This window comes from Bos javanicus, chromosome 19, assembly GCF_032452875.1.
Source record: "Bos javanicus breed banteng chromosome 19, ARS-OSU_banteng_1.0, whole genome shotgun sequence".
Classification (NCBI taxonomy): domain Eukaryota; kingdom Metazoa; phylum Chordata; class Mammalia; order Artiodactyla; family Bovidae; genus Bos; species Bos javanicus.
Genome location: NC_083886.1, coordinates 61,197,138 through 61,217,187, shown reverse-complemented (window position 1 = coordinate 61,217,187; position 20,050 = coordinate 61,197,138). Strand labels below are relative to the sequence as shown.

At 44.6% G+C, this 20,050-nt stretch overlaps 1 long non-coding RNA gene across 1 annotated transcript in view; it reads right to left on the bottom strand.

Annotated features, from left to right (window-relative positions):
• LOC133232957 (uncharacterized) overlaps positions 1–20,050 on the bottom strand; it is a 95,956-nt gene that overhangs the window by 49,317 nt on the left and 26,589 nt on the right. Inside the window, exons 2-3 of the long non-coding RNA XR_009731538.1 lie at positions 15,693–15,825; positions 13,727–13,861 (exon numbers count right to left, since the gene is read on the bottom strand). This is a non-coding gene — a long non-coding RNA (uncharacterized LOC133232957). The remainder of the gene's footprint in view (positions 1–13,726; positions 13,862–15,692; positions 15,826–20,050) is intronic.

Sequence of the window (20,050 nt, the reverse complement as noted above, 5' to 3'; positions counted from 1 at the left end):
TGAGCTCCACAGTAAAATGCTAAAAACCTCTGTAGTAATACCTCTGGGAGCAAGAATGCTTTAAGCCATTATCACAAACACCTAAAGGGAAGTACTTGAAAAATGAGAGCTAGATTAAAACCTGATGGAGTGAGGACTGAAATGCCCAGGGAGGGAAAGGAAAGGCATTGAAAGAGGGGGTGTGGGGGGTGCCAAGACAAACCCCGCCCTCCCTGCCAAGGGCCTCAGAGGCACTAACTGAAGTGAGAGCTGCTTCTGCTTAGATCAAGCAGCTCTGAAAGCAAGACCTTCCGTGGGAATACAGGAGAGAGGCTATGCTGCTGCAGTTGGCGTATACGGTCAGATACGCGCTCACTGAAATCTAATCAGAGCCTCCCCATCGCAGTTTGGAAATGGCTCTGTTTTCCCCAGTTGCTCTCAGCCACTCCTGCTTCACTGCAGCTTGTTTGTGCTTGCAGACTCCCTGGTGACAGAGCAGAGTCTTCTGAAGTCATGTTGCAGGGTCAGTTTCTAGAACTCTTCCCATATTTTCTGATGCAACCACATGTAACATTGTTGTCTCCTAGTAAACATGGAAATGGGTCAAGGAAAACATTAGCCTATGTCTGAAAAAAAAAAAAAATAGACTGGCTTGGGACTTCGGTTTGAATTCAGAAACCTTCTTGAAGTTTGTGTTTTATACCAAGTCTTATTCTGTTGGCCTATAGATGAAGAAATTAGCAAGAAGAAAGGGAGCCAGTTATGCAAAACCCATTATGTATTCAGTTGATTTCAGAATGGACAGGTGCCAAAACAGGCTGAAAACATCTGATCTTCAGTCATTCTAACCGCCCTGTCTGTGGCGGGAAGGCTGAATTTGATCTCCTGCAAATGTCTTTCCCTTTCATGTGGATCTTTCTGGTTGGGTGGCAGAGAGGAAAGACCCTCTTCTTGTTACTGACTCACTCACCAGGCTCTGACCTTCAGGAAGCCTCTAATAATTCTGGAAGTCTAGTTATTCATGTGTTCAGTTCAGTTCAGTTCAGTCGCTCATTTATGTCTGACTCTTTGCGACCCCATGAATCGCAGCACGCCAGGCCTCCCTGTCCATCACCAACTCCCGGAGTTCACTCAGACTCACGTCCACTGAGTCAGTGATGCCATCCAGCCATCTCATCCTCTGTTGTCCCCTTCTCCTCCTGCCCCCAATCCCTCCCAGAATCAGAGTCTTTTCCAATGAGTCAACTCTTCTCATAAGGTGGCCAAAGTACTGGAGTTTCAGCTTTAGCATCATTCCTTCCAAAGAACACCCAGGGCTGATCTCCTTTAGGATGGACTGGTTGGATCTCCTTGCAGTCCAAGGGACTCGCAAGAGTCTTCAACACCACAGTTCAAAAGCATCAATTCTTCAGTGCTCAGCTTTCTTCACAGTCCAACTCTCACATCCATACATGACCACTGGAAAAACCATAGCCTTGACTAGACGGACCTTTGTTGGCAAAGTAACGTCTCTGCTTTTGAATATGCTATCTAGGTTGGTCATAACTTTCCTTCCAAGGAGTAAGTGTCTTTTAATTTCATGGCTGCATGTGTAAGTTAGATAACTTGTTAGATAATGGCTCAATTCTTATAAAAATGAAACTTTTAAGAAATAAGGACTTTTGAGCCTTATTTGTAATTTTAAAAAAAGTTTTGCACTTATGTACAAAGTTACTTTAACAAAATACTGAGATTTTTCCATTTGAGCACTTGTGCTCAGTCCCTCAGTCCCGTCTCACTCTTCGTGGCCCCATGGATTGTAACCCGCCAGGCTCCTCTGTCCATGGGATTTCCCAGGTGAGAATACTGGAGTGGGTTGCCATTCCCTTCTCCATGGGATCTTCCCAACCCAGGGATCGAACCTGGGTCTCTTATGTCTCCTGTATTGGCAGGAGGGGTCTTTACAACTTGTGTCACCTGGGACTTCTTATAAGTATAATCATGCAGCATTTGCTCCCCCGCCACTGGCTTCCTTCACTGAGCATAAAATCCTCAACTTTCATCTATGTTGTCACTTATTCCAGGATTCCCTTCCTTTTTTAAGCTTAAATAATATTCCACTGTATGCGAACACTGGGTCTCTTTATCCAGTCTTCCGTGGATGGATACATAGATGGCTTCCACATCTAAGCTATTGTGAAAAGCACTTCAATGAACACGGTGGTACTTAAATCTTTTTGATATCCTGATTTCAATTCTTCTGGAGAAACAGATTCAGGAGAAGTATGGGTATTTGCTTAGGGCGTTATACATCAACAATAATTAAATCCTAGGTAGCAGGAGGTGGCTCCAATGGTAAAGAGTCTGCCTGCCAATGCAGGAGACCCAGGTTCGATTGCTGGGTAAGGAAGATCCGCCTGGAGAAGGAAATGGTGACCCACTCCAGTATTCTTGCCTGGAAAATCCCATGGACAAGAAGAGCCTGGCAGGGTCACAAAGAGTGGGACAGGACTGAGTGACTAGCACACATACACAACAAGACTCTTAAGTTTAGCCTTTTGAAAAAATGCAATAAAAGGCAGTGCAGTGGCTCAGGCAAGAGAGAAAGAATGATGTAGAGAATTGTTCTCCTACTGTGTGTCAAACGTTGAGCTAAGTGACTCATATCTACTGTACCCTCTAATCGTTGCTGCAACAAAGGGTCGGAAAGGAGAAACCAAGATTCGGGAGCTGAGGACCTTGTTCCAGGGCTCACAGAGTTTAGGCACCAAAGGCATCCTTCAGGCCCTGGGCAGGCACACACCGAGTGCCACACTTCTCCTCCATCTGTTTTCATTACCAAATATCCATCGTCATGCTGCTGTGCTGTCACTCTCATAGAACACATCGCCAGGATGTGCAAAGCATTTCCACTCTGGTCTACTTTTTTTTTTTTTTTGGCTGTGCTGCTTAGCAGGCAGGATCTTAATCCCCCAACCAGGGATTGAACCCTTGCCCCCTGCATTGGGAGCAGGGAGTCCTAACCATTGGACTGCCACAAAAGTCCCCATTTACATTATTATTTTTAAAACCTCTATGAACAAGTAATCTGCAAAAAGTAAAGACAGACTCTTATGGGACAAAATAATTCACTTTAGTTTTTAAAACATTTTCAGAATTTTCGTATACCCTTTTTGTTAGGTAGGTAGAATAGGAAAAAGGAGTCCAGAATGGTAGTGGCTAAAAGACAAGGAAGGGAAAAGCCCGCGAAAATAGAACAAAGGAAGGTCCGAGGACAGGAGTGAGGACCTCAGGTAGAACAAACAGCAATCCTGGCTGGCCCAGTTTACATGGGGCAGGCCCAAGGGGAGGCCAAAACATAAAAAGAAGAGCCAAAGGGCTGGGGGTCTCTCTCCCCCATGCGCACACACTCTCTCTCTCTTTCTCTCTCTTTCTTCTCTTCATGTCTTTTGGGTGGGCATGCCCTCACACCTCGAAGATGTGTTTTTCCTTTTGTTTTCTAAATAAAACTGAGCTGTAACACAGAGCTGTAACACTGATCTGTCAGAGAGCTATAACACGGCCTGTCCGAGAGCTGTGACATGCTGAGGGGCTTAGTGTCCATCACTTCAAATTTTTGTTGTGACGAGACAGAACCGAGGAAATTACACTCCCTTGACACTTCTGAAATGATATTTAATAATAAAACATCAGATTAAAAGACTTTTGTGGAGTTGAATTACATTTTGTTGACTTAAAAACAGGGCCTAACATGAGAGTTGTGAGTTAAGTTTTATTTGGGGCAAAATCAGACAGCTCTAAAAGACAGCTCCAAAGAGGCAGGGGAAGAACGTCTGCATATATGTGATTTTGGTAAAGGGGAGAGCACATGCAATCAAGCACGTATTTTTTTTCCAAAAGGTATCTATTAGTCTCAAGAAGCTTCTGCTGGTCATAAGAAACAGTTGTCAACATGATAGATTTTAGTGCTTTTCTAGATATGAGGAGATATAAGAATTGGGCTCATAATATCATCTCCTAAGAATATCTAATACCTGAAGACCTGTGCTGCGAGTTTTCTCAGAGCACAGAATACCTCATTTTTGCTCTGTATCTTGAATTCCTTCCAGGGGTGTTGAAGGTAAGTCGCTGCGGGGGCACGTGATTTAATCCTCGTAGAGGTAGATGGCAAGCACTCACCACAACTGCCAATTTGTGGCTGACAATTTCAAAAACACCTCACGCATTGAAACATGCATGTTATCTATTGCTTGTTCAGTACATCTTGGAAGACTTTTGAGTGGAGATGGAAGTAGGCCCTTGAATATCAGAGGTAAGGATCACCACCTGCAAACCTGATTTTCTCAGCCAAATATGTTACTCAGTCTAGACCTGTGCTTAAGGCAGAATTTTTGAACTAAAGCCTTTTCCAAAGAACACGGTGAGACTAAAGTCAATAGATGATGATTAAATGCCTAGGTGTTTTTTAAGTATATCACTAAACAGGGGAGATTAAGAAAACCAAGCATCATAAATCTCCTTGTCCCTGGCCTACATACGGTCTAATAACCGAATAAAGAATCTGAAACATCTTAATCCTTTTGACTGGAGGAAGATGAACTCATGTCATTGGGCCACATTCTTCTTAAGTCAGACTGTATGGTTGCCCACTTTCTCTAACTGAAGTAAAGACATTTTAAGGCAGCTCTAACCTGATCTAGGGTGGCTAAAGCTGAAGCACCAATATTTTGACCACCTAGTGAGAAGAGCTGACTCACTGGAAAAGACCCTGATGCTGAGAAAGATTGAGGGCAGGAGAAGAAGAAGAGGGAGGCAGAGGATGAGATGGTTAGATAGCATTAATGACTCAATGGACATGAATTTGAGCAAACCTCAGGAGATAGTGAAGGACAAGGAAGCCTGGCGTGTGGCAGTCCATGGGGTCACAAAGAGACGGACATGACTTAGCAACTGAACAAGAAGCTGAACTAGATATTTGACAAGGCTTTCTCCTGGGATATCAGGGGATGGAGGGAAAGCTTCCTTTTGTCAAACGTCGCATACTGTTGGTCCTTCTTCAAAGCTATGATGGGCAAAGAAGCCGACAGAGAGGTTGTGGACTTGATTTTGTACAGATGGTAGCTATGTACCACTCAGTATTACATGATTAGCTTCTTAATGTCCACAGTTTGCTCTTTTTATTCCTGTTTGATGAAATGTTCTCAGCAGAACTCGATAGCAACAGACCTGGCATGAAATGATGGGGAAAAAGAAAAGTAATGACTTGTTCTTAAAGAAAATCTCTTTCAAGGGCAACATCATTACATTTTGGAAATTTTCAAGCCTGAAGCAGTAACTTAGACAGAAGGGATTGTCCTTGTTGGGACTAATTCTTTCTTAAAGGGCTCCCTGTGGTCCTCTAGCATTACAGGTGTCTGATTCGTATCTGTACACTTGTCTAAAGCTGAGTGGGTGTGAGGGAGAATGGGATGGCCCTCATGTATAAGAATTCAACCCTCCAGGGCAGCCCACTGTCAAATCGCACCTTGTAGGCTTCCTCCTCATTTTTCAGTTACTACCGTGGTAAGTCACTGTGCCCACTTCAGCACGGGTCATCCTCTTTCCCACTCTCAGCATCAGAAACTGTCTTTACTCCAGAGCACAAAAACCAAGACTTGTGTTCTATGCTCCCTGCTTGCATAATATATTGCTTAAAATCTAGATTTAAAAAAAATTGATAATTGCCAATTATCATTTCCTGTGTTTTGACAAGTCAAGGGTGAAATGCAAAATGTCATTTGCATCAGCAGAATCAAAAAAAAAAAAAACCTGCATGGAAGGAAGAATGGGGGTGAAATACCATAAGGAGAAGTGATGACTATGTTGGTTATAGGTTCAAATTAATTCATTAAAGGTATTTATCAAGTTACAGTTTTAGTTAAATGGATAGCTAGTAACCCACATTCCTTACACTTATCCTTCTATACTTCCCATGAAGAGACTGACGCCAAACCTTTCTGGTCTGGACCGTTTCTTTTAACTATCAAATATAGCCCTAGAGAGTCTGCCTCTGGAAGCAACAAAAATAGCCCTGCCATCCCACCACAAAATAGAGTGTTCCTGCTGCTTGTCTGGTCCTCTTCTGACTGAGCTGATGTGCTGGAGGAGCATTCAAACTGGGACCTAAAAGGTGGAAAGAAGGATGGAAGATGACTTTTCCCCTTCTTATCCCCCCTCCACCAAAAAATATATTTCTTTCCTACTCCTGTGAAATACAGCTGAAGAAACAGTGGGCTGGCCCGGAGGATTGCAAGTTGTCCTAAGTAAATCTGTTTTGACTTTCCAACTGTCATGGGTCCCTTACAATAGCTTGCCTTAGAAACTCCCTAAAGCTCTATTAGAAGACAGGAAGGTACAGATTAAGATGGATAAATAAATAAAAGAAGGAAAGAAAGAAAAGGCAGAGAGACTGCAGCCCCACATTTCCTTATTGGTGATGTATTATGGAATCACTTCTCAGCTCAGTGCCAGGATGGTGCTCGGGGCAAAGGGAAGCTCTGTCAGGACAAGACTCTTCCTCTGACTGAGGCATTCTTTTGTACTGCAGAGGAACCTCCTCTAGTTTTAACGACTTTGACAAGAGGTGGGGAAGAGGTGCTCGTAGTCATTTTTAACAAAGGTCTCATTGACTAAAGTTTATGATTTTTGTTCGAAATCACTTCCTACCAAAGAATAAGACTTTGAAGTTTATTCTTTGTTCAGTCATGCTTGTTCTGATTTCTTTAAGAAGAAATAAAAGGCCCAAAAAGAAAAAAAAAAGAAAGACACCTCTAAAACAAAACCCCTGCTGCCTTTAAGACTAATTTGTCTATACCTGAAAAACTTAAAACTACTTTTGCTTAGAGGCCCACAGGTCAGACATCTAATGTCCCCTCAAGGTTGTTCATGTCACACCTTGGATTGCTAAAACAGAGAGTTGAGTAGCTGATAAATTTCTCCTCTGTATGTGGTTTATTCCATTTCATGTGAGTGTGTGTGCGACGTGTAAGTATGTATGAATTGGGGCCATTCAGTTGTGGAAACGCGAGCACAGTTCTGGAAGTGCAGCCGTTTCATTTTCTAGATTTTTTGTGGTCCTTTTGTGCCAGTTTCCACACACACACACACACACACACACACACACACACTCATGTATATATGCATCACATTTTATACTTCAATAATCTTCCAACTCAAATGTAAGTTACGCTTAATGAAGGCAGCCGTGTCACTGTAAATTACTGATTTCTGGGAAAGTCTATTCTTTCTTTTTTTGGGGGGGCTGTTGTGGGCAGGGTACGTATGGCTGAGCAGTCTTTCTTTTTTGGGTGGGCGTCGTTGTGGGCAGGGTACGTATGGCTGAGGAGTATTCTTTCTTTTTAGGGGGAGGTTGTTGTGGGCAGGGTATGTATGGCTGAGTATTCTTTTTGGGGGGCGCTGCTGCGGGCAGGGTATGTATGCTGAGTATTCTTTCTTTTTTGGGGGCGTTGCTGTGGGCAGGGTACGTATGGCTGAGGAGTAGTCTTTCTTTTTTTGGGGGGTGTCATTGTGGGCAGGGTACGTATGGCTGAGTATTCTTTCTTTTTTGGGTGGGCGTCGTTGTGGGCAGGGTACGTATGGCTGAGGATTCTTTCTTTTTTAGGGGGGCATTGCTGTGGGCAGGGTACGTACGGCTGAGGAGTATTCTTTCTTTTTTAGGGGGGCGTTGCTGTGGGCAGGGTACGTACGGCTGAGGAGTACTCTTTCTTTTTTAGGGGGGTGTCATTGTGGGCAGGGTACGTACGCCTGAGTATTCTTTCTTTTCTGGGGGGGCGTCATGGGCAGGGTACGTACGGCTGAGGAGTACCTGCCCTGGGTTCGGCCTGGTTACTCTTACGGCTGTGTCACTTTCTTTTTGTTGTTAAGTCGTGCTGGCCTAACAATTGTTTGCGTTGTTCCGTTCACCTGGCCCCCAGCTGTCCATCCATCCTATAAAACCATGTTGAAAGCTCACAGTGTAGAATACAAACACCAGTCTAGGAATCAAACCGTGTGGGAAGAAATGCAAACGCACGGGTCCTGTTGGAGGTGGAGGGGGAGGTGGGCCTGCAGGAGACACCTCATGAGCAGTTTTACTCCAGACCACAGACGTTATAAAAGCACTGCAGAAGACTTCCTGTAGCTTGACACGCTGCTCCTTCAGCCAAGTGTACTCAATGTATTTTACTTCTTATTAACTTTCCTTTCATACTGAACTTTATATTGTAAACCACCTCCTTTTATTGTTATCCACTGAGGAGCGGTTTCTTGGCAAAGAGTGAGGGTGAAACGGTGCCAAAAACCTTTTTTGGCACAGGCTATCAATTAAAACTGATATACCAACCTAGTGGAGAGATTAGAGCATTTCCCAGCACCGAGTTCTTGATGATTTCAGAACGGGGCAAGAGAGTTCTCCATGCTGTTTCCTCAGAGGAGATGTCATGTTCAAAACGATTCTTTTGAATGTAGTATGAGCAACTTGTCATCTGAGGAGCCATGTTTAAATTAGTTTGTTTTCTTCACCTCACGCTTTTGTTTCTTTCTTTTCCTTGTAGCTATTTTTAAGATTTGAAATATGGATGAATACCATACTTTTTAAGTGGGTTGCAGTAAGAATACAAGATAAACGATAGAAACAGGACACAGTTAAGGATGCTTTGCATTAATAATAGGTTTGCTGTTGAAAAATGGCCTCAGAATTCAAATACCAAAATAACCCCCTGGGAAAGTGCCAGGAGCAGTGGATACAGGGTTAGAGTGAAGTCTCTACAGAAGTTCAAATATTAGGCTAAATGCATGAAAGCGAAAGTGTCAGTCACTCAGTCGTGTCCGACTCATTGTGATCCTAAGGACTGTAGCCTGCCAGGCTCCTCTGTCCAAGGAATTCTCCAGGCAAGAATACTGGAGTGGGTAGACATTCCCTTCTCCAGGAGAAGAACTTCCTGGCCCAGAGATCAAACCCAGGTCTCCCACATTACGCGCAGATTCTTTACTGTCTGAGCCACCAGGGTAGCCTGCTTAAATGCATAGCATAATATCACCCTCAGTCAAGAGTATTAAGGCTCTGGTGTCTTTCCCAGGACATCTGTTCAGGTTCTAATGCTGTGGAAACCAGGGTGGTACAGTGGCTTGGCCTGGGCTCTGAAGTCAGGATGTCTGAGATTAAAGCCTGGGTTTATGTTTACAATTTTCTAGCTGTGTGATATTTAGCCAGCTATGTAACGTCTCTGTGTCCCCATTTTCTCATCTGAAGTCAGGGAAGGCAACAGCAGTTACTTCATGGGAGTTTTGTTAGGATTAAATGAGAAAATGTACAGAAAGCATTCAGTGTGGACTAGCAATACACTGTGGCAGAGAAATCAGTGACTGTTTCAGACATCAGAATCTGTGATTGCTGTTCATGAAAAAAATCTCCCTTCTATCAAAGGTCATTGATGCTCTAGAAATTCAAATTCATTCCTTCTTCTGTCAAGGTAATGAGGGTTTTCTGAGGGATCCTCACACTGCAAAACAGTGTGGACTGGAACACTGCCCTGGAACCAGTTACAGAAAGGAAGAAAGTGAATCTGGAATTCGTGATGGGCTGTGACTCCAGTTCAGCAAATACTCCTGGACACCAATGAGAGCAAGTCTCCCGTGAAGAAACCCATCCGATTCAGGCCTTCCGGTGCCTCACAGATTCAGATCTACCAATGAGCTCACAGTCTATATTGCCCAGCTCATAAAAAGATAAATCTCTGTGAATGAAATCACAGCCCTAAACAAGAGCAGGAGGATTGGCTGAGTATGTAGGTGCCAGTACCATGGACCACAGCTCTGCTCAGGGGAGGCCCTGAAGGATGTCCTTTAAAGGTGACCCCACGGCAGTGAAGGGAAAGACCTCCCAGTGGGCAGCACTTTGGCCAGTGCCCCTGGTTATCCACTTTTCACGGACAGGAAAAAACAGCATCAGGTCAGAAGACACATAGACTTGTGGGCAATGGGAAATGTCTTGGCTGACTGGAAGGGGCCCTGGAGGACTGGGGACAGCAGTGTTGGGGAAGAGGCATGAATGGGGATGCACACAAAGAGTGAGGACCTTTGTAGCTCATATTCATGATGAGCAAAGAACAATGTCCACTGCAGGGAAGACAGAACCAGGGTAGAGGAATGATCCAGCTGGTGGATGCCAGCCAGCCTCAATGCCATGAGACAACCAGTGCTCCAGCAACAGGCTCGAGTACAGAGTCGCTCTGATTGCAGAGCTGGAGGCCGGGCACAGGCTCAACATCCGGGGGTGCCTCCACCACGGATGCCGCTGGTGGGTGTCTGACCTGCTAGCGACAGAGACCAAGGCTATTGTCCACCCTCCCCGCCTGAGTCAAATTCCTCCTGTGTGTCAGCCAGCCATCTGGCGGCATCTCGGAAAGAGAGCGTGTATTTTGGACACGTCCTGAACCAGCTCAGTGCTGGTGCTGTCCTCATGGGTTTGGGAACCAAAGGCAGAGATAGGGGTGTATCCATTCCCACTCACACCTGGTGACTCGTGCGGATGGTGCATGTCTCCCTCCCCTGCAACTTCAGGCTCTATGATCTAGACATCCTGGTTTTCAGAGCAGCTATTCTCAGCAGGAAACCCAGTAAAAATTCCACTAAAGTTAAGCTAAAGCTGTCACATATAATTTGGGGATCTTCACAGCAGTAAACTGCAGGCACAGAGACTCATTCCCAAGAGGAGACTGAACCATTGCTATGAGACACAGTCTGGGAAGAATATATTTACCACTGGACCTCTCATGGTATTCTCATGTCTAGTTTTAACTGTACATGGTGAAGCGTCTACAAACAAGGGGCTTCCCTGGTAGCACAGTGGTAAAGAATCTGCCTGTCAATGCAGGAGATGTGGGTTCAATCCCTGGGTCAGGAAGATCCCCTGGAGAAGAGGAAATAGCAACCCACTCCAGTATTCGTGACTGGAAAATCCCAAGGACAGTGGAGCCTGGTGAGCTATAGTTCATGGGGTCACAAAGAGTCAGACATGACTGAGAACACACGGACACACTTACAAACTCCAGGCTCAGAGCTTCGAGGATGAGATTCTGGGTCACCCCACAACGCAAGCTGCCCCCCAGACCAGCAGAAATGCAAGAAAAGGGGAAAGACGCCTAGAGGAGGTAATGGAGGAAAGAGACGATGGGTATCGGTTACTGCCGTGGGACCCGCGGCAGCAGCAGGGACTAGTTAATCTCACTAACACTCCTTTTTCCAGGGTTGCTAAAGCTGTAATGGGGCATGGGGATCTGGGGGATGAGATGAATTTAAGCCTGATTCATTCCCTTGCATGTGCCAAGTACTCCATAATCAAGGTAACACACATATTATATGACCCAACTTTTCCAGATATCTCCAGTTTTGAAAGATCACACACCCTTTCAATTTTTTTTTTTTTTTTTCAATCTGGATTTTCTTTTTGCGCAAGCACAGGAATTTGTCTTTTACTGAGTGGCCCTCCCCAAAAGTTCTTGATAATCTCTCTGAGAAATGCTTATGCAGCCCACAAATCTGTCGTCCGGCTCCCTGGAGTCAGGCGGCTGGTGTGCACTTTTTCGGTTGCCTCTTAGAATTTCAAGCATGGCCCTGATCATGGTAATGCCACTCCTGCAATAAAACTGTATCTCTTAAGACTCCTCGTGCTGCAAGTCACAGGAAATTCACCTCAAACACAGCAAAGGGGATTTATTGGCTTCCGTACCAGGAAGTCCATGTCGAGGAGGGTTTCAGGACTGATGAACCAGAATCAAGTTCATATTTCTTCTGTCTTCCTCTGACCTCAGGGCGTCAGATTCCTCCTAAGTCTGACTCTCCTCCCTGCCCACTCCCCTTGACACTGCAGTCATGCAAGTCAGCCAGTAACAATACCACATGTCTCCTCATACTTTTTAAAAAGGAAAAAGAGTGTGTGACCCAGCATTCCAAAGAACAGTGCAAAGATTTGACCTGATGGCTTGGCTTAAGTCACATGCCTGCTACAGAATGAATGCACGTGTCCCCACAGAACTCATATGTGGAAACCTAATCCCCACTGTAACAGTATTTGGAGGTGGTGCCTTTGAGGGTGATGCGGTCATGAGGGTGGGCCCCTCATGAATGGGATTAGTGCCCTTACAGAAGACACCCTGGAGAGCTCCCCTCAACTTCTGCCATGTGAAGACACAGCAAGAAGACTATCAGTGAGCCAGAAAGTGTGCTCTCACCAGATATCAAACATGCTGCTGTCTTGATCTCGGACTTGCTGCCCTCTGGTACTGTGATAAATTAATTTATGTTGTTTTTTAAGCCACCCAGTCTATGGTATTCTGTTATAGAAGCCCAGACTGACTAAGATAATACCCAACTTTAAACCAATAGATATGGTGAAGTAATAATATATCCTGATAGGCTGAGCCAATGAGACCGTGTCCCTAAAGCTGATATAGGCTGTTTCATCCAGAATGCATTAACTATGTTGAGGAGAAGTAAACAAAGATGAGTCTGGGAACTGTTAGAAAGTGAAAATGGATGTTACAACAGAACCAACAATGTTCACTAAAAGCACCTCTTTTTTCAATCATGGACAACCCCCCACCAACCCACTTGTCCAGCCCTTAACTCCCCACTGAGCTGAAGGCATAAGAAGTATCAGAACACAGAAAACATATAAACAAAGTAAAATCAAAAGAAAAAAAAATCTTAACATGATCCTAGCTAAGACAGTTGCTGGACTCCATAGGCCAGTCTCTAGCACACAGAAGATCCTCTGTGCAGGTCTTCTGAAACTCCACTGTGCGTGCTCATCCTTGGACATCTGAAAATGCTGGACGGAGGCCCAAGATCCTGAGATTCTAACAAGTTTCCAGATGATGTAAAGATGTTGCTCTGAGGCCCCCACTTTGACAGCTGCTCTTCTGAACCAGAGCCCTGTCAAAAGGTTCACCTCAAAAGGAGGCACCCTCCACCTTGCCTCTTCTCCGGGAAAGACACAGAAGTTCCTAAAATGACCTGCCCGCAGAGTTTTAAGTTTTCCTCCAAGAAAGATGAAGTTTATAGTATCAGAGAAAGTTTAACTTCGAATTGCTTCCAGTCTCTCCCTCTGAGCATAACTATGGCTTTACCAGGACTTATTCAAAAATGTCTTTATAGCATCTTTTCTGAACACCAAGGCGTATATTTCCTCAATGATGAATTTAAACTTCTACAAATAAAAGAATACCAACAAAAAATGCAAAAAAAAAAAAAAAAAAGAACTATGTAAGGTGATGGACATATTAATTATTTTGATCTTTGTAATCTTTCCACAATGTGCATCAGAGTATCACCCTGTACACTTTAAATATATACAGTGATATTTGTCAATTATTTCTCAATAAAAATTTTTTTTAAAATAAAAAAGAATGCTATCAACTTTAAAAACTGCACAAATAAACGATTTAAAACATAATTTTCCAGACTTGCAGCTTTCAAAATTCTGTACAGGATCTAACGAAAGTAAGGATACATAACTGTGATGCCTACATGTGTGTCTTTGCATGTGACACAGACAGACACGTGTGCGTATGATCACGCCCATGTTTCACAGCGTTTCCTTCTTCTGCTCTTTTCTTTTGTGGCTTTGGGTGGCCCGAGAATCTAAAGAGAATTTATAGCAGCATTTCTATTTGAGTATACATTTAAATTCAAAAACAACTAACTTTTCAACATTTCAAGTGAAATTCACCTGCCCAGAGAAGACAGCATCGAAGAAAACTACAGTCGAGGCAGAAGAGCAGCTCTCCTGACCCGGGGGCTCTCAGGATGGCCACTGAGGCCTGGTAAGCGGGAGCGTGACCAGATTTCCCCAGATGAAGTGAGTCTGTGACAAATATAAGAATGAAGCAATATTAGTTCTTGGTTATTCTACTCATGAGCTCCCCTGGTGGCTCAGTGGTAAAGAATTGGCCTCCCAATGCAGGAGACAAAGGTTTGACCCCTGGGTCGGGAAGATCCCCAGAGAAGGAAATGGCAACCCACTGCAGTATTCTTGCCTGGGAAATCCCATGGACAGAGGAGCCTGGCGGGCCACAGTCCATGGGGTTGCAAAGAGTTGGACATGACTTAGAGACTGCTACTGCTACTGCTAAGTCACTTCAGTTGTGTCCGACTCTGTGCGACCCCATAGACGGCAGCCCACCAGGCTCCCCGTCCCTGGGATTCTCCAGGCAAGAGCACTGGAGTGGGTTGCCATTTCCTTCTCCAATGCAGGAAAGTGAAAAGGGAAAGTGAAGTCGCTCAGTCGTGTCCGACTCTTCACGACCCCATGGACTGCAGCCTAACAGGCTCCTCCGCCCGTGGGATTTTCCAGGCAAGAGTACTGGAGTGGGGTGCCATCGCCTTCTCCGTTAGAGACTGATAATAGCGCGATTCTGCTTATATTGCTTATTTAATGCCACTTTTTTGATATCTGATTCTCTTGAATTCATGATGATCATATTTAGTTGGCAACAGAGAAAAACACTTCTTAAAGAAGCACATGTTGGGGAGGGAATGGAATGGGCTTCAAAGGGGGGAACTTTCCACTGAATCTGGAGCCTGCAGATGCCTTTCCAGGTGTGGATGGCACTTACGCCTCAGTTTCTCCCAGCGGTTCTGCCTTTGTCTGTAATTAAAGGGCCAGAAGCTAGTTTTATATATAACTCAAGGCAACTGTAAAATATAAGTATATTTGCCCTCTGTTTAAATAAATGAAATAATTTGTCCCATAATCACATTGGTCTCTGTGAGCTCTTGAAGTTTTATGAAGGTGTAACTCATGAGTCACACTGTTACTTTGGTTATTAAAGCTTGAGTCTTGTAGTACTTTTTGAAAAATATGAATCTTAACTTTGTGTAACTTTAAAGAATAGAAAGGCCTGAAGACACATCACTATGGGAATGGTAAGACCCTGGCAGCTCCCTGTTGGTCGGAGCATGATCTGTGCAGCATCTATCATGTGTCAGGTGTAGCGTCAAGGGGCCAACAGACAGGGTAGCCCAGCACACGCACTCTAAAGCTGGACTGTCTGGGCATAAATCCCAGTGTGGTCACCTGTTAGCTGGTTATGATGCCTTGGGAAAGATGCCTAGAGTGTCTAACCTGTTTCCTCTGCTGGAAAAAAAGGGAAAATTACAGCATCTTCTTAGGGATGCTGGTAGAATAAATGAGTTCATAATTATACACCCCTTGTGTGTGTGGGTGTGTGTGTGCTCAGTCACAACCTACTCTCTGCGACCCCACAGACTGTAGCCCGCCAGGCTCCCCTCTCCATGGGATTTTCCAGGCAAGAATACTGGAGTGGGTTGTGATTTCTTTGTCCATGGGATCTTCCCAACTCAGGGATTGAACCTGTATCTCTTGTGTCTCCTGCATTGGTAGGTGGATTCTTTACCACTAGCTTCACCTGGGAAGCCCCTGTTAACCCCTTACCTCAGATAACCCCAGTTATCATCTTCACTACATATACTGACTTTTCTTGATCTAAAAGATCATAGAAGATTTTTTGTGTTGTTTATACTTTATAAACTTGGAATTGCAATTCTAAAACATAACCCCTTATTGAAGTAAGCTCTCAATAAGTGTCAGAGATTGTTGTCACCTCAGTTAAGTGGCTCTGAGCTAAGGGAGAGTTTACTCCCCAAGGAACATCTGGTGATACAGGGCGACATACTTGACCGTTAGGCCTGGAGATGTGGCGGCTACTGGCCTCTACTGCATGGATGCCAGAGATGCTTCGGAATATCCCACAATGCACAGCAGCCCCCATCAAGTCGCCAATAAGGAATTACTCAGCACAACAGCGCCTGGTTGAGAAACCATGCCACAGCATAAACTGTATCTTATACATCAAGCATATCACCCAGAAAGAAGTCAAAATAAATGGGTAAAAACCGGAACCACCTAAGTCTTAACCCCCTTCACCCTGTTCTCTATATGGTAGGAGGCATAGCTTGCCTCTCTTTGTACAGCCTAGAGAGCAGCTCATACATCACAGGCGAACAGCTCAGAATTTCCACAAACTAACCTCACCCATGTAACTAACCTCACCCACGTAACTAACAGCTGGATCAAAAGTTAGTGTATTAATAAGACCCCACTTATCATCTTCACTAAATATACTGACTTTTCTTGACCTGAAAGATCATAGAAGATTTTGTGTGTTGTTTATACTTTATAAACATGGAGTTGCAATTCCAAAACATGAAAATAGAAGTATTCAGTAAGTATTTTTCTGACTGGATTTGTTTTGCTCAAACATCACAGTTTTGAGATTCACCTGCATTCTTGCTAATAGTCATCATCTGCTCAGTCTCACTGCTGTGTGATATTTCACTGGACAAATGTCCCTGACATGGTAGGTTTACCCGTTTCACTCTTCAAAAGGATTTTGGTAGCTTTCAACTTGGGACTATTACCAACGGTGTGGCTATGCACATGCCAGCACACACACTTCTGTGCATAAATACGTGGATTTCTGTTGGATATATACAGCATTGGGGGAGGAAAGGGCCACCCACTCCAGTTTTCACACCTGGGAAGTCCCATGGACAGAGGAGTCTGGCGGGCTACAGTCCACGGGGTCGCAGTGAGTCAGACACGACTGAGGACGCCCACATATGCAGCATAATCTTTGAAACTAGCAGAACACCCGGCATGATTTCCCATCACAGCGCAAATCAAATCCAAGGTCCTTTCAGTGGACACGTTTCCCAGGTTGCCTGATTTTTCATCAGCTTCACCTTTGCATTTGATATTTGCCTTCACTCTCTAAAGGGATCCACTTTGGACAGTGAAGATGTTTTTTATCCTAACAACATCTTACCTAACCATCTGCACTTATGTTCGACTCTACCTGAAAACCTCCCAGCACCCACTCTGCCTCAGACACACTTCTCCTCTCATTTCACAAGCATGACCCATTCTTTATGACTCCACACCTGTCGTGAATATCCATTTCTCAGTTCTGGAAACAGCTGAAATCTGTTCGTCTCCACCTCTGAGTCCAGCTCACCACTGGACTTGAGAACTCATTATGACATTCTATGAAACAGCAGTGATAAACTCCAATTAATCCCATTTATTCTGTAGGACCCAATAACAAAGGTCAGGGAGGGGACAGGAGTAGTTATAAAAGCACATCTGACCCCCAGTTTCTCCTTTACTTAAAAGTAAAACTGTTGTTGTCGTTCAGTTGCTAAGTTGTGTCCAACTCTTTGCGACCCCAAGGACTGTAGCATTCCAGGCCTCCCTGTCCTTCACTGTCTCCCAGAGTTTGCTCAAACTCATGGCTGTTGAGTTGGTGATGCCATCTAAGCATCTCATCCTCTGCCGCCCCCTTCTGTTCCTACCCTCAGTCTTTCCCAGCATCAGGGTCTTTTCAAATGAGTCATCTCTTCGAATCAGGTGGCCAAAATGTTGGAGGAAGATTGCCCATTGCCAAAAGGCAGGCAGGGACTTGAATTTTCATGTCATCATAATCATCATAAAGAGGGGAATTCGAATGTAGCAGAGGGCGCAAATGCAGAATCCACAGCATAGGAGACGCTCGCCTTCAGAAAGAGCCTTGAATTTATCTCCATTTTAATGTCTCTCCACATTTTAAAATATTAGTTGAAAACGGGGATTTGAGAGGATGGAGCAGCCAAAGTAAACACTCAACACACTGTTCTACTAGAATTTTATTATCCTCAAGTTCGCAGGCGCCTGAGCTGTTGCTGCTGCTGCCAGTGACTGGTGAATCAGTGGTTGTGTCTGAAAAGGAGACAAATAGGATGGAAAAAATATCCATTTCTCTGTCTGTGTGTGTATTTTAAAAGGCAGTACAGTTGCATCATGCACTTATGATAACAAAGTGGTTTAAAAAAAAAAAAAAGCCTGGTTGAAATATTGAATTAACTTCATTTTTTTTTATGCCACCATGACACATTTTTTTTTCTTTTTTGTACACCAGACATTTATATTTTCATATTGTCATGGAGACTAAATGTGATTCAAATGATTCTGTGCACTGTTATGGAATAATTTGTCTTATGTGAAGTCATTTTTTTTTTAGTGATACACTCTGTGGATAGAACAGATTAAAGAAGCAGCTAAAGAGGGTATATTTATGCAATGTGACAAGTACATACACAAAGCAGGATGACGTCATAATGTAAGTAATTGAGAGGTCCTGGCACATAGACGGGTGGTGAGCTGTGACTGCAGTTGGCTCTGTGGAGTGCAGCTGTCTGTGCCTGGGGAGTTGTCTTGTTTTTTTTTTTTTTTTTTAAAGAAATATTGGGGCTGAGATAGGATTTGTTCTAAAGGGGGCTTCCCAGGTGGCTCCATGGTAAAGAATCCGCTTGCCAGTGCAGGAGACGCTAGAGATGCGAGTTCGAGGCCTGAGTCGAGAAGATCCCCTGGAGAAGAAAATGACAACCCACTCCAGTATTCCTGCCTGGGAAATCCCACAGACAGAGGAGCCTGGTGGGCTATAGTCCATGTGGTCGCAAAAGAGTCAGACACGGACATGACTTAGCGACTAGGCACGCATGGCTAATGATTGCTAATCTTCTGGCATGTAAGAAATGAAGACATGCAAGCAAGTTCTTAATTTCCCCATGGGTAAATTTGGATTTTCTTATACAACGCAAGTTTTCTTCTCTAAAGATGAAAAGGATGAAGCTGGTGAGGCGAGTGGTGCCTCTCTCCACGGCCCCATGAGGGTCTGTCTGCCCTGTGAGAAGCCCCCTCCCACGTTTTGACCCCCCAGTTTACACTGGGGACAAGCAAGACGTTCCAGCTGCTGGTGGCAGCAGCAGGCCGCACGAGCCTAGTGTGCCCCGTCTAGGGGACACACTCCAGTGGGAACGGGGGTGAAAGCGGCAGGAAGCTTGGTTTTCCTGAAGCTGTTTCTTCTAGAAAGTAGTTTGTGTGTGTGTTTTGTTTTTAATTTTGGCATAATTTGGGATTCATAGAAGAGCTGAAAATATAACACAGAGGTATCCTGCCCACTTTTCTGTACAGTCATCATCTTACGTTACTGTGAAATTTGTCAAAACGAAGAAACGAACGCTGGTACGTTACTATTAATTAAACTCAGACTTGACTTGGATTTCACCAGTTTTTCCATTTGTGGGCTCCTTCTGTCCCAGGATCAGATCCAAGATACCTCATTACATGCATTAACTCTTTGAATTCTTTAAATGAGGGGAGGGCATGGGGTAGGGTGCAAAGCCCACTGAACATGACAACTGGAACTAGGAAACTTCTCTGAGGAGCTGGGTCACCTTAAGATATTCAACCCTGCAGAGCTTGCAGACTCCCTACAAGCTCATTCTCTGCAAAATGAGGACCAAGCATGCCGTATTTCGGGCAGGGAAGGACACTGATGGGACATGGCCTGTCCTGGCACAGCTGCTTTCCTTGGCCTGAGAGAGTCTGACCCACAAAGGCAACTCCGAAGAAAAGGCACAGCACACACCTTCCTGACTGGCCCCCAACCTGCGTCTGTCAAACTTGAATGGACTCTGACATTCAGCAAAGAATGAAAGAGGAAACTATCAGTCTATCAAGCTTTAGAAAAAAGGATGCTGATGCATAGGGAAGCAAGGGCAGCTAATTATTCACAGGACTTCCCTGGTGGCTCAGTGGTAAAGAACCTGCCAGCCAATGCAGGAGATGTGGGTTCCATCCCTGGGTTTGGGAAGATCCGCTGGAGGATGAAATGGCAATCCACTCCAGTATTCTTGCTTGGAGAATCCCATGGACAGAGGAGCCTGGCGGTCTAGAGTCCATAGAGTCACAAAGAGTTGGACATGACTTAGCCACTAAACAACAACAATCATTCACGAATCTTCAGCCCTGAAGGCATCTGCCTTTGAGTTGAGATTCTCAAATGACCCAGAGGCAGAGAGAAAGGGAGGGGACTGTGCCTGGAGGAACGCCTGGCACATCAAACCTTTCAGCTACTTGTGTCTCTCCGGGCACCCTTCCCCTCCACCCACCTCCCTGCCCTCTGCTTTTCCCCAGCTACCCGCAGGTCCTGTT